Here is a 15665-nt window from a genome sequence, read left to right as displayed (position 1 = left end):
CCAAGGCCATAACTTGCTCAATTTTTATGAGATGAAATATTTCCAAGTTAAAAAATAAAATTTAGCATGTCTACTTAAACTTTTATGTATGGAGTGGGAGCTAATTCAACTTTTTTGAGCATGTGATATGAGGTTACATTATAGGTCACTTTTGACCTATACCATTGATCAAGTGATTTTTCCAAACTTCAAAAATGCATAACTCTAACATTTAAAGTTCAAATGACATGAAATTGGTGACCACTTTGAAGGTCTCTGAGAGAGCTACAAATTTGATGAAGACATTTTTCTCATTTGAAGTTCATATAAAAAGATAAGCAAGGTGGAATATTGAGACATATGGCTTGACACTTAGAAAAATTTTGATAGTTCAAAAATTTCCAAACTTCCACTTCAAATTTCTTCAAGTTACAAACTCCAAATGGAAAAGTGTTGAACATGAAAGTTATTCCTCTTAATCTCACATTTCCAAAGAGCACAAGTTCATTCATTATGGACAAGGAATGCATAGGCTGCGCATGGCATGAACATGGTGTCATCACTTGGCAAGGATCAAACATTAAATAAAAATGTACACTTTCCTTGCAATCCAAGCTGAATTCAGACTATCTCACACTCATTTGTGGACTTATGGCAATGATTTTATGGGCCTATGCGCGTCCATGCACCCATGCATCATCAATGACCAAATTTGGAAAGTGAATTCAAGTGTGCAAAAAGCAATGGATTCAACTATAAATAGAGCCTCATATGCTCAACATTTCAGATACATTGGCGCCAACTTTGATCCCATAACTCTAACCCTCACATTGCAAAGGATAAACTTGAGAACTTCACTTGAATTTGAGTTTGAATTTCCAATGTTTTGAAATTCAAATCTACAGGAATCCTTAACCTTTTGAGCATTCAATCCTTCTTTTGCAAGCATTTGGAGTGAGATCAAGCACGTGCAAGAGCAAGATCAGTTGAATACAGACCTCCATTGAAGGTATTTTCCAGAAATTTTGATCTCTTCGATTCTCTCTAATTCTTGCTCAATTCTATTGATTCTTTGGTTGTATGAAGTCCTACCAATGTAGGCAAGAAGATTGAGTTGCTTAGAGGCCAAATCGAAGCAACTCAGTTCATGTACCTCAAATTTCAACTCCATGTATATCTCAATATACTTGGAGTTAGAGTGAATTGAGGCCAGATTCGAACTCAGTGCCATTTTTACTTTGAAATCATGTCCTTGTTTTTGATTTTGTGTATGGTTGAAGGTGGACCAGTCCTGTGAGGTCCACCGGAGAAGAAGACCGGAGCTACAGCTCCGGCGATGTGTTGGCATCTCTCACAACCATAGGATCCATCTAATTTGTTTTAATCCTGAGCATTCTTTCTGATTACCAAGGTTATGGCGCGCTGACTAGAGTCCATTGTGGATAGCGCGTTTGTGACCACTTGATCTGCCACCTCAATTAATGAGGGAGATCAAATGGTCCACATTTTTTCTGATATTTTAATTTTCATTTTAATTGCATTATTTTAAATAATTCATATTAAATTCAATATTGATACAAAAAATATGAGACTTTCACCAAACATTTTCAAATATTTTTCTCTTTCATATTCTGAATTAAAATTATTTTTTGGATCATTATTAATATTTGTCATGAATCAATTGATTTCGCATTTGTTTTTAATTGTTTAAAAATATTTTTAAATGTCCAAAAATTATGAAATTTTATCTCCAAGGTCCTTTGACCTTGTTTGACCTATGATAAATCTCATGGCCATTTCTTTGGTGTTTTGAAGAGATTTTAGGAATTGGACAAACCGTATTTAATTTAAATGCACTATTTTAGTATTTTAATTTGAATAAATGCCAAATAAATTTGTTGACCAATTGTGATGACTTGTTTATGTTTGACTCTTGTTGTTGGGCCTTGGTCAAGGTTGATTTGACTTTAAAAAATTAATATAATTGGATTTAGAGGATTGATGGAATCTACATTCCATCTCCCAAAATGAATGGATGATATTAATTTGGTAAAAGTCCTCCTTTGGCCAATTTGTGTTTTGATCCATTCCCCTCCCACTTCATCTTATTCCCTTTCTTCATTTATTCATTCCATTTGGCCTATGATATCTCAAAATCCTAAGGCTAGTTGATTGAAAAATTAACATGAGTATGGATGAGATTAGGCCACACCTTTTGCACATTCTTTTTGTGTGTGGTATGTTTCATGAGCATAGTCTAATATACTATGTCTCAAACATGCATTAACACCAAAATTTCATTGCCCGACCTCAAATAGTTGTGACTTCTACATAAGTCCAATTACGATTGCTTAACATAGCGCTAAATTTGTGACATAAAAGGCATAAGCATTCTAGTTAGTGAGATTGTAAGTCTCCCCTCTTTCATGGTATTGTGTGGAAACTTTGCCTTTTTTCCTTCCTTTGGAAGATATCTTGGTTCAAGGATCCATGCTTGTGATAAGTGGGTTGAGTGTTCTCCAAAGAATGACTTCAATTGAAAATCAAAAGCAAAACAATACTAACTTCTAACCAATTAACTACTAACTTTTAATTTCAAGTCCTTTATTTTAATGCCATTTAACTTTTGTTTCTATTCATTTGCCATTATTCATATCATTCTAATTGTTTATGATAATGCAATTTTCACTTTGTCCATTTGGACCATATTGTGTGATATATTTTGTTTGTGTATACTTTGCTTGTTTGTGTGATCTTTGACCATTAATGTACATAATAATAACAAAAACCCTAAAAGACTTTTGTGTAGATGATTGGCTTGATCTTAGACAAATGAACTTAGAATCTAGGCAACCTTCCTATGCTAAAGGACTTGGCCAATGCCAACTTGTTGAGAAACCAAGTGCTTGCAATTTGAAACTTCATCTGATACATCACTCACGATCCTTTTGAGTTCATCTGCAACATGATCATTGTGAAGATGTTATTTTGAACCTGTGACTTGTGAAATTCATCTGTTACATGGGCTATTTTGAAGAAGATCATAGAATGGATAAGCTTGGATGTGGCCATTGTTATTTGATGCCTTGCTCTTCAAGATAATATAATTGTGCATTTGTGTGTTGCTTGATTCTAAAAGTCCAATGGAATTCTGGGTTTCTATTGACATTCTTGTCTATTGGATTGCTACCCATTTGGCCAGATCTTTTCAACTCTAAACTTTTAATTTTGTACATTGGATAGTCTCTTCATCTTCTCCCCATTTCTTTAATTTCAAAATCTCTCCCTCCATTTTTTAAAAATCTTCTTTGTGTGAACTACTTTTGTTCTAAACTTTAACCCCTTTACAAAAAGATAGAAACTTTTCCTTATGCCGTTGCATTTTCAAACTTCTTTTCTTAAATCAAACTTGTAAATAAACTTAACTATATTTGACCTAAAATTTCAAAAAGCCAAAAAGAACTAACCCATTCAATCCATTTTTAGGCCTTTGTGCCTTTCAAACTTAATTTTTGTTAAAAGCAATGCATCCACTTTGAAATTTGTATCACGGACTACGAGGTTTTGATCCCTCATTTTTATGTTGGTATGTAGGCACAAGACCGAGGGTCTTGTCAAACACAAAAATATAATTAATGAATTCTTTTCTCATCCCCCCATTCTATTTGTTTGTAAACATCATTTTGCACCAAATACATATGCACACAAAAAGGGCTCCCTAGGAGTACCTTGGACATTTTGGGTGCTAACACCTTCCCTATGGTGTAACCAACCCCCTTACCTGTAATGTCTGACATTTTATTAGTTTTGATTTGAAAACTTCTTACTTTTTGGGTTTTGTTCGTACTTTTTCCCTTTTCCCTTGGAAACAATAAAAGCGCGATGTCGACTCTTGTTATCTGATCTCTAGCTTGTCAATACCTTGATGATCATGAATTTACCGCTACAATCTCTGTTTGAAATTTCTCCACTGTCGTCTCCTAATGATCTTAAGATAACCGATACTGTATTTGCTCCAAATTATTAGTTCATGTCTGCCTTAAACTCAATGCTGAAGAGACCATTTTCTGACAATGTTGTCGCAAGTAACTTGTTCCCTACTAATGTGACTACTGGACTTTAAAAGCCTGTCGACAGGATCTTACATTGGGGTTTTATGTATATTATCCATCCTAAGAAGGGAGGTTACTCCAGAGATGACAAGGCGGAAGTACACTTCGTTTATCTGTTGAAACATAAGTTGAAGGTTAATTGGCCTCACTACATTACAAGCAGGATTTTCGCCTTAAAAGAGTCAGGTCGAGGCACCGCTCTCTGCTATCCCTCATTTATTCAAAGTATCCTTAATCGGGCTGAAGATTTTGTTCCAGGAATTCAATACACCTCAGTGACCACTAATCAAGAATTCTGTCAAAACTCACTAAGTTTAATGGGATATACTTGGGATCCTTTAGCGCGAGTATACAAGGTTCGTACTCAAGCTTCAAGTTCTAGTATTCAGCATTTGGAAGGTGATGATGATGAAGATGATGAAAATGAAGAAGAGAATGATGATGAAGACACTAAAACCATGGAGGATGATCAACAAGTTGACGACCATGGTGATTGGCTAGGTGCTACACCTGGACAAAATCCATCTGATAACCAAGGCTGGGGAGAGTGGCAACACACCGACTGGACCAACCAACGATCTTCTTATGTGCCTCCACTGTTGGTGTAAGCCCTAGAGGCTAATACTTTTGGTACTTGTATCGAATTATTTATTAATAATAAAAGGCTTTTTCTTTATTATGTTTGTTTAATAAAGTCCCTAGAATAGATAGTCCATTTAATGTATCAAGTGTGACTTAATCATGAGATCCCATTAAACATAAGGACACTATTCTTAAAGTATCTATAGTCGAGCTTTGTTGTGAAGTGGGATAACATTAAAGCATTAAGACTATTATGTATATAGACTGATGATCACATCTCATGGATCATGCATAAGGAGTTATCAAGTCTTAAAAATAAGTATGAATATTAGGAGTAATATTTATACTGGATTGACCCGTTATGAGAATACCATATAGAATGTTATGCAAAGTGTCATAAGTTATTCTCATGGTGATAGCGGTGTATACCACCCTTCGACCTGAAAGCACTATGGACCCTAGATGTAGAGTCGAGTGCTTTATTTATGATCAAACATTGTCCGTAACTGGATGACCATAAAGACAGTTGATGGGTACTCCATGAAGCATGCTGAGGGACATGAGTGACCTAGATGGAATTTGGCCATCCTGCGTAATAAGATAAATGTATACAGACCCAATATTGAACTGGACAACGATGACACGGTCTATGCCTTGTGTTAAATATAGACATATGGGCAAAAAGGTAATTATACACATAAGTATTATCACAAAAGGATTTGTCAGATCACATGACATTTTCGTGTCTTGGGTAGCAGTGATGTGTTGCTACATACCACTCATTGTTTATTATGTTAAATACGTGATTTAATATGATTGCTAATGTCGCGAAAACCTACAGGGTCACACACAAAAGGACGGGTTGATGAGAGATAGAGTAAATAAGGAACACCGTAAGGTACAATACACTTAAGTGAATTATAGAACATCGTAAGGTATGGTGTACTTAAGTAGAATACGAAATATGGTAAGGTACCACGCGCTTAAGTGATTTTGGCATATCATAAGATATGGGCCACATACACTTAAGTGGGTTTTTTAGCTTGCAGCCCACACAAGTGGTTCTATAAATTGAACCCTTGTGAAGAAGCATTTGTGCAGTTGAAATTTCGTTTCTCTCTCTCTCTCTCTCTCTCTCTCACACACACACACACACACACAACCTTCACTTATAGCAACTAGCACTGAGATTGATGGAATCCATTCGTGTGGACTGAGTAGAGGCATTGCCACCATTCAACGTTCGTGATCACTCCTTAGAACTGCATCAAAGGTTTCAATCACCACAAGAGGTAACGATTCTATCACTGATCATGCCCATTCGTAAGGATCACTAAAGGAGAAATTTTATAATTTCCACTGCATTTTGGATCGCTATTCTCCTTCATTCACCTCCTTCTCAATCCGATAATTCTGAAGTAATGGAAATGTTAAGAAATATGCAAATTCATCAGCAAATTTTTTCCACACTTCAAGAGGAGAGATTTACGGCTTTGCAGGATCAACTTCAAATTCAAAGTGACAACTTTGCCTCTTTTGCAACTCTCCAAGAGGAACGGTACTTAGCCTTAAGGGGTCAAATTCAAACCTAAAGTGACAATTTCGATTCATTTGCCTCCACAATTGTGCAATAAATTGATGCTATGGGTTCCAATCATCGCTCTCTCACCGGATCTTCAATACTCTTAACCGGAACTTCATTGAATTCACTGAACTCTATGAACAAGACAGACCTCCACGTCAACCTTCTAGTTATAAAAGAAAAAATGGCCTGTCACAGGAGAGAAGACCTTAGAAGATTGATTCATTCAGCTTTGATCCATGTAATGCATTTCATCTTCTTCATGTTTGCATGTTGTTGTATTTAGTTATATGTCTTGGAGCTTATGTTGAACAAATTTGGCTATGTAATTTACTAAATTTGTTTGCTCAGTGCCTTATTTATGACTATAATTATTACATTAACTTCATTTTATATGAATGGTTGTTGATGTTAATCTGTTGCAAAGTGGTTGGTTACGTGCTTATGAATATATTTTGTTTCCAGTTGACCTTGTCCTTGTCTCTTTTTGATGTTGAAAAAGGGGGAGAAGCAAATGGAAACACACAGACAACTAGGATAACATATTTTTAAAGGAATGCATAAAATCAGGGGGAGGATTGTGCCACGGTTAGCCATCATAAAAAAAGGGGAGTATGTGAGGGCAAAGGTTCTTAGTCCTTGTTTTAATTATGTCAAACATTTTAGTAGCTCATACTATGTACTTTGGACAATGTCATTGTAGTGATAAATTCATGACCATCAAGTTATGGATAAACGTAACGTCGATAAAACCAGAGTCGCCACTGTGCTTTTATTATTTCCAAAGGAAAAGGGAAAAGTACGAACAAAACCCAAAGATAAGAAGTTTTCAAATCAAAACTAATAAAATGCCATAGATTACGCGTAAGGGGGTTGGTTACACAGAGGGAAGGTGTTAGCACCCAAAGTGTCCTAGGTACTCCTAGGGAGCCCTTTCTTAAGTGTGCATATGCGTTTGGTATAAAAAGACGTTTGAGAAAAATAGAGTGTGGGGATGAGAAAAGAATTCATTGATTATATTTTTGTGTTTGACAAGACCTTCGGTCTTGTGCCTATGTACCAACATAAAAATGAGGGATCAAAACCTCGTAGTTCGTGGTAAAAATTTCAAAGTTGGTGAATTATTTTTAACAAAATTTTAATAAGAAAAGGGGCACAAATGACCCAAAAATTTGAATAGGGTTGTTAGTCCTTTTTGTCTTTTTGAAATTTAAAGTCAATATGATTAAGTTTATTATTTACAAATTTGATTAAGAAAAGATTTAAAAATTAAATGGCATAAGGCCAAAGTTTCTAATCATTAAACAAAGTCTAAGTTTAAAATCACAAGCAAAGAAGTTTTTGAAAAGAGGGAGAGATTTGAAATTTAAGAAGTGGGAGGAGATGAAAAGGCTATCCTAAACACTAATTAAAAGTTCAGAGTTGAAAAGATCTGACCAATGGGATGCAATCCAACAGACAAGAATGTCACATAGAAAACCAACTTTCCCTTTGGACTTTGAATCAAGCAATAATCAATGAGCAATTAGCAATATCCTGACATTATGAAGATCAAGGCATCAAATAAAGATAACCATATCCAAGCAAGCAATCCCAGAAGCTAGCAATCTTCTTTGTCTTCTCATGTATCAAATGAAATATTCCTTGATCAACTCAAAGCAAAGCATCAGACACAAGGTCAAGATAACAATTAGCACAAAGACAGAGTAGCAGATGAATTCAAATAAGATCCAAGGCTTGCATCAGATGAAGGCTCAATTCATAATAGCTTGGTCTCAAAATGTTAGCATTGGCCAAGTCCTTTTTGCATAGGGAATGTTGCCTAGTTCTAAGTCCAAGAGTTCAGATCAAGACCAACAGTCCACCAAACATTTTTTAGGTTTTCGTTGTTATTAAGTATTTTAAAGTCCTAAGACCATAAACAAAACCAAAACACACAAAAAATATATACAATCACAAGATATGGCTCAAATGAGCAAAGTGAAAATGACATAAACATAAACATGTGAAATAAAATGTAAATGGCAATGAATGATAAATGAGTAAAGTTTAAATTGCATAAAGTGAATGACTTGAAAGTAAAGTAATATTAATGAAAATTAGTCAAATGTTAGTCAAAGGTTAGTAAAGGTTAGTGGTGTTTTTTAATTGATTAAGTCACTCTTTGGATAACACTTAACCATTCTTTCACAAGTATGAATCCTTAAACCAATACATATTCCATGAGAAGGGCTCCAACTTGGATAATTCAACAAGTATGCCACTAGCTCTAATGAAAGTAAAAAGGTCAAGTTTCCATATAATACCATGAAGAATGGGAGACTTATAATTTCACTTACTAGAATGCTATGCCATTAGTGTCAAATTTAGCTCTATGTTAAGCAATTGTAATTGGACTTATGTAGAAGTCACAACTACCTGGGGTCGGGCAATAAAAATTTAGGTGTTAATGCATGTTAGAGATTTGGTATGAAGAACCAAACTCCTAAAACACACCACACACTAAAAGAAAATATCAAGAGGGAGGGATGTATCTCAGTCATACTTGTATTGATTCATCTGACACAAGGTCATTCATGAACCAATTAGCCTTAAGACATTAGAGATTTCATTGGTCAAATGAGGGACTGGGAAAGAATAGGGATGAAGATGAAGAGGGAGGGTAAGATAGAAAAACAAATTGACCAAGGGAGGACTTTCATCAAATCAAAACCATTCATTCATTTTTGGGAGATGAAATGTTCATTTCACCAATCCCCTAAATCCAATGGTTTTGATCCAACAAAAATCAAACCAACCTTGACCAAGGCCCAAACAGAAAGTCAAACATCACAAGACCATAAAAATAGATCAACATAATTTTTAAACAATTAATCAACTAAAAATCACATTAAAAATAAATAAAAATGCATTTTAATTTGGTCAAAACCTCAAATCCCTTCAAAACATCAAATAAATGGCAAAGGGATTTATCCTAGGTCAAACAAGGTCAAAGGACCTTAGAAAAAAAATTCACTATTGTTTGAAAGTCAAAAGTATTTTTAAACAATTAAAAATATGCACAAAAACATTTAATTCATGAAAAATATCAAAATTAATCCAAAAAATAATTTTAATTTAGAATATGAAAGAGAAAAATATTTAAAGATTTTTGGTGAAAGTCCCATATTTTTTTGGGTTAAAAATGAAATTTCTATGAATTAAACAAAGTAAAAGGATTAAATGAAAATTCAGAATATAAAAAGAAATTAGAATAAACAAGGGCCATCAGATCTTCCTCATTAAATGAGGTGGCAAATCGGATGGCCACACACGCGCTTTCCATGGCAGTCTTCAGTCAATGCAATGTACGCGTGGTATTCAAAAGTAATGGCTCAGATTATAACATCCAAACATGATCTGATGGCCAGGAAGTATGGCAACACACCACCGGAGCTAGGGCTCCGGTCATCTTCTCCGGTGGCCTCCACCGGACTGGTCCAACTTCATCTCAATGGAAAATGAAAAAAAAGACACTATTTCAAAGAGAAAATGCTCAGGATCTCGAATTTGGCCTCAATTTTATCCAATTCCAAGTATATAAAAAGATACAGGGATTTGAATTTTGAGGATCATGAACTGAGTTGCTTCGATTTGACCTTAAAGCAACTTAATCTTGTTGCATATATTGGTAAGACTTCAACCAACCAAACATTAAAGAGAATGGTGAAGAATTGAGAGAGAATCGAAGAGATGAAGTTTCTGAAAATTCACCTTCGAGGGAGCCTGAATCTAGCTTGATCTTGCTTCCAATTGGCCTTGGCTTAACTTCAGAAGCTTGCAAAATTTGAATTGGATCAAGGAAAGGTTTGGATTCTTGGAGTTTCAAGTTCAAAACCGAAGTGAAATTGAAACTCGACTTTCAATTGAAAACCTTCAAGTTTGTCCTCTAATGGTGAGGGTTATGATTGCAGGTTCAAAGCTTGGGCAATGTATCCTCAATTATGAGCACGAGGGGTCTTATTTATAGGCTATGCATTTGCTTTCCACACACTTTCAAAATGTAAAAAATAGAAATTTACTCTTGCATGGTTGCATGGGCGTGTGATAGGCCCATGAAATGATGTAATCAGGTCAAAATTTCATCATGTGTAATGCTGAAGTGTGTCATGTAATCATGCAATGGAAATTGGAATGTGACCATGAGATTCATCCAAATGGAGCCTTGAAGAGAAACCATGCGCAAGTCATCCAATTCTTGGGCTAATGAGATGATCTTGGACTTTTTGGAAAGGTGAGATAAAGGGAAAAAAGTTTATGTTAAACACTTTTCCATTTTAATTTTTGATCATGATGAATTTTTGATCATAAATGAAAATTTTCTAAGTACCAAGCCAAATGTTCACTTCTTCCACCTTGAATAACTTTTGATATGGGCTTCAAATGGAAAACTTTCCTTCATCAAAGTTGTAGCTATTTCAAACTTATTCAATTTTATCATAAATTTGACCTAATTTGGATTAGTCATAAAGGAGTTATGCATTTTAGAAGTTGAGGAAAATCTCTTGTTCAATGGTAATGGCCCAAAGTGACCTATAATGTTTCCTCTTGGCACATGCAGTTTCAAGTTGAATTTGAATTTCTTCAAAGAATAAAAGTTGGAGAGAACATCTTGAATTTTATCATACAACTTGAAATTCCTTCATATCATAAAAAATGAGCAAGTTATGGTGCTTGGAAGTTGACCTCCTAAATAGGGTTCAGACAAAATGACCTATAATCTTTCACCATAAAAAATGACTTTCCATGCAAAACTAGATCTTAACTTAAACATGAAAGTTGTTTAGAATGTCATTAGGATTAACTTTTATCTTGGATTCATTTTCATATGACAAAAATTGTAGAAGATATGGTCTAGGGAACCCTAGTTTTGACTAGTTGACTTTCTCTGGTCAACCACCATGAACCAACTTGCAAACATGAAGTTCTGTTGATCTCTTGGACACATGGAGGATCATATATGTATAATATGATGTAATATAAAGTATTCCTTGAAATATTTTATCAGCTGATGAGGAAACTTGTTGAGGAAGTCACACAAGATACCTAGATGAATTAGGGTTTCCAAGGCAAACAAGCTTCAAACTCTTGATGAATTATTGATCAAAATAATAAATGAAGACCATGGGGATCAATATATGATGTCTAGATCCAATGTGAACCATCTCTTGATTAGTATCCTTGCATTTAGGGTCTAAAATCATAGATATGAGCTTGATGAGGCATAGGTGAACACACACACTACCTACAAAAGAAGTAAACTACACATTGACATATTTGTGGTATTTTGGCTAGTAAACAAAGAAAAACAAAGTCTGATACAATCAAATCTGCTTGGTGACCTCTCCCAATGCAAGCCCAATGAATGAGGGGTAAGGAGGATGCCAAGGTGTGATCCCAAAGCCAATGCATATGATGAGGTAGAATGAGGGATCTTAGGGTCAAAATTGGGGTCTTACAGTTGCCCCTATTTAAGGACATTCTTACTGAGGATGTGAAGGTTAAAATCTTCGTATCAAGCCAGTAAAATGGACTTAAATAACAGCATATAGAAACAAATTTTGGTCCCTAAGATACCTCATGATGCATATCATATGAATGTTAAAGTAATCTTTGTGGGGAATATATTGTCACAAAGAAAAAGAATCTAGAGAGACATGAAAGTCCATAAGAGCGTAATGCATTCCACAAGGAACACTCATTAGGGAGACAAAGACTCTGAGGATAAGAGCTATGTGTAGGCCAGACTACGTCTTAAAAACTGCTGGAGACACGAGGGGGAATTTCCATAAATCAATGGAAGGACTCGGTTGGGGATAAGGGAAAACCTGTGGAGGCGACAGGTGAATCAGAACAAAGCTGAAATACCCGAATCAAACTCAACTGGGGAAGAATGAACTTCAACACAGGAGTACCAAAAATATATTATCTATTACCAGTTACTAGGTAGAAAGATAATATACTCTGACAGAGGGACATCCGTTATCGGTTAGGGTAAACATATCAAGGATGACTCATTGAGGAGAAAGAAGTGTATTCGTTACTTGGTAAGAATAACTTGCTGGGGAAAAGCTCAACTAGGATTTATAACTACTGGTTACTGGGTAGAAGACCATAAAGGAGAGAATATCCGTCACTGATTAAAGTGAACATATCAAGGATAAACTCAAAGGAAGAATATCCGTCATCGGTTAAGATGAACATATCAAGGATAGACTACCGAGGAGAAAAATAGGAATTATATCTATCAGTTACTGGATAGAATATCAAAGAGAGAATATCTGTCACCAGTTAGGATTAACATATCAAGGATATACTCGGAGGGAAGAGTATGATTTACATCTACCGGTTATTGGGTAGAAGACCACAAAGAGAGTATCCGTCATCGGTTAAGATGAACATATCAAGGATTAACTCTTTGGGGAAAAATGTAGGGATTACAACTACCTTTTTACTAGGTAGAAAACCACAAAGGGAGAATATATGTCACCGGTTAGGATGAACATATCAAGGATATAACTCTCTAGGGAAACGTGAAAACGAACCCGCTGGGGAAGACAAAGGAAGTAAATTACTTTTACCGGACATTGGGAAAAAGTAAAGTACTCAAGAATAGATAAGAATATTACCAATTACTGAGTAATAGACACTCAAGGGACCAAAATATCTGTCTAGGTAATAATTAGAAAGAAATGATCAAACAAAGACTCGACCCAATGAGGATATATCTCAAGGGGAGTGGTTCAATCCAGATAATCATCTGGGGAGGAAATTGAAACAATAACCATCCACGAGGAAGTAACTCAGTGGGGAGATGAGAAAGGTTAAACTCATTCTACTTAAAAGGGGCTGACACTCTACAATTGAAAGAGGACAGACGCACCTATTCTGCATAGGTAAATGATATCACCAAAGTAAGGGATCAGAATAACGAGATCAAATGCAATAAAAATGCATAATGGAATGTGTGATGAATAGTTTTATGCATGAATGTGCATGTATATGATTGTGATTATGCTAACAAAACAACACAAAGGATACAAATATCAAAGATTTGAATCACTGCTGCAACACTCAGCTAATCTCAACAAGATGGAAACACCAACTGGAGAAAATGCTAGGGATGAAAATCAATCATCTAGCTCTAAACAAATCAACCCTGGATGGGAAAGTCATGGAGAACATGCTTCCAACCACACACGACAAACTCCATGGGGAGAAGAGGGCATTGCTGAAAGAATCTCAAACGAACACGCCGAGGATAGAGAAATGATCTGATGAGGATCCAAATTGTCAATTATGCGGGGAATTTTAGGTCAACACCACATCAAATGAGAGACAATCTTGCAGGGGATAAAGACAAAAACTGCTCAGAATCCAATACTGCCGGGAACAAGGGATCTTCATGTTAGAAGATGAACTCCGCCGGGGAATATAAGAGGTAACACTCTGCATGGGGATCTAAGCAAATTGCTGAAGATGCTATGACCAATATCACCGCATTCCTTGAAAATCATCAAATTCTTTTTGGAAATTGCGAAATAAACCAATTCCAAGGAAAAGATAATCGGATCTGATTCACACAAAGGAGAAACTGCCGAAGTTATACAACACAAATATGCTAATGGAAACCAAATGAAGGTTCCGGATCTCCAAAGTCCAACCAGCAACGGGAGGATATCAACAGGAGCACCACAGTTGGGGGATATAGATTTGCACACGAGGTCAATTATCAGCTCGACTCCACTGGGGATGTGACCCTCAGCCGGGGATAATTGACAAACTGTTGAGGGGAAAATAGTTACCAAACCGAATGCTTGGGGAAGACCAACGAGGCCTCGCACTTCAAGACTTACTCATTCTCAGATTGCTGTTGATATTCCTTGCTGAAATCAATTATTCTTAAAGTGATTGTTTTTATTATTTTAGGAAAAATATTTTTTTATTCATTAATTTATTTCAAAATTATCATCATAAAAATCCAATTTTATTTAGCAGAAGTAAATAAGAGTAAAAACAATTGGATAAAAGTTCAACTTTATTTAATAGAATAATAGTCTGTAAATGACAAGACTCCATAGATCTTTACAAAGTTTAAAATGTTAATTTACATGGAAAAAGGGCTACATTGAATACAATGATCACTACTCTCCTTACCAACTTCAATATCCATTGTGCTTGTCTTTAGTCGAGGATGATGAATCAAACCCAAGTAACTTGCTCAAAACTGCCTCCACGATTAGGACCAACCGAATGCAATTACTTGCCATAATCCCTAATTTTTTGCCTAGATTTCCCCAAGGCGGGGTACTCAATCTACCGGGATAAATTTTCTGTTTTATGTCTCTAACTTTTTCTTGGATCGCCCTTTCGGGTTTTCAATTCACCGAGACGCTCATTTTTGCATAAGTCGGCCTTTCGAGTTTTCAACTTAGTGAGCTGTTCCTTTTCTTTTTAGGCGAATTATTTCTTGACTGCACCGACATTCACAGGACGAGTGGACTCTTCACCATCCATAGTTGTAAGAATCAAAGCACCGCAAGAAAAGACTCTCTTATCAACATACGGGCCTTCATAATTAGGAGTCCATTTACCCATAACATCAGGTTTGAAAGATAAAATCTTCTTGAGCAAGAGGTTACCTTCTCTAAACACACGAGGCCTGACCTTCTTATCAAAAGCTTATTTCATCCTCTACTGATATAATTGACCATGACATATGGCAGTCAATCTCCTCTCTTAAATCAAATTCAACTGATCATATCTGGTCTGGCACCATTCAGCTTCAGTCAACTTTGCTTCCATTAGCACACACAGTGACAGGATTTCGACCTCTACTAGGAGCCCAACTTCCATGCCATAAACAAGAGAGAAAGGGGTTGCCCCTGTTGAAATGCGGATGGACGTATAATACCCATGTAAAGAAAATGGGAGCATCTCATGCCAATCTTTTTATGTCACAACCATTTTCTAAATGATCTTCTTGATGTTCTTATTTGCAGCTTCAACAACCCTATTCATCTTAGGTCTGTAGGGAGAAGAATTATGATGTGCAATCTTGAAGTCTTTGCAAAGAGCTTCCACCATATTATTGTTCAAGTTTAATCCATTATTAGTAATGATCTTACTTGGCACACCATAACTGCATATAATCTGATTCTTGATAAACCTTACAACATCTTGTTTGGTTACATTTGCATACGATGCCGCTTCAACCCATTTTATGAAGTAATCAATAGCCACCAGAATGAAATGATGTCTGTTCGAAGCTTTGGGTTCAATCATACCAATCATATCAATTCCCCACATGGAGAAGGGCCATGGAGAGGAAATGACATTCAACAATGTTGGAGCAACATGAATCTTATCTG

Source organism: Lathyrus oleraceus, chromosome 6 (genome assembly GCF_024323335.1).
Source record: "Lathyrus oleraceus cultivar Zhongwan6 chromosome 6, CAAS_Psat_ZW6_1.0, whole genome shotgun sequence".
Taxonomy (NCBI): Eukaryota; Viridiplantae; Streptophyta; class Magnoliopsida; order Fabales; family Fabaceae; genus Lathyrus; species Lathyrus oleraceus.
This window is presented reverse-complemented; position numbering follows the sequence as displayed.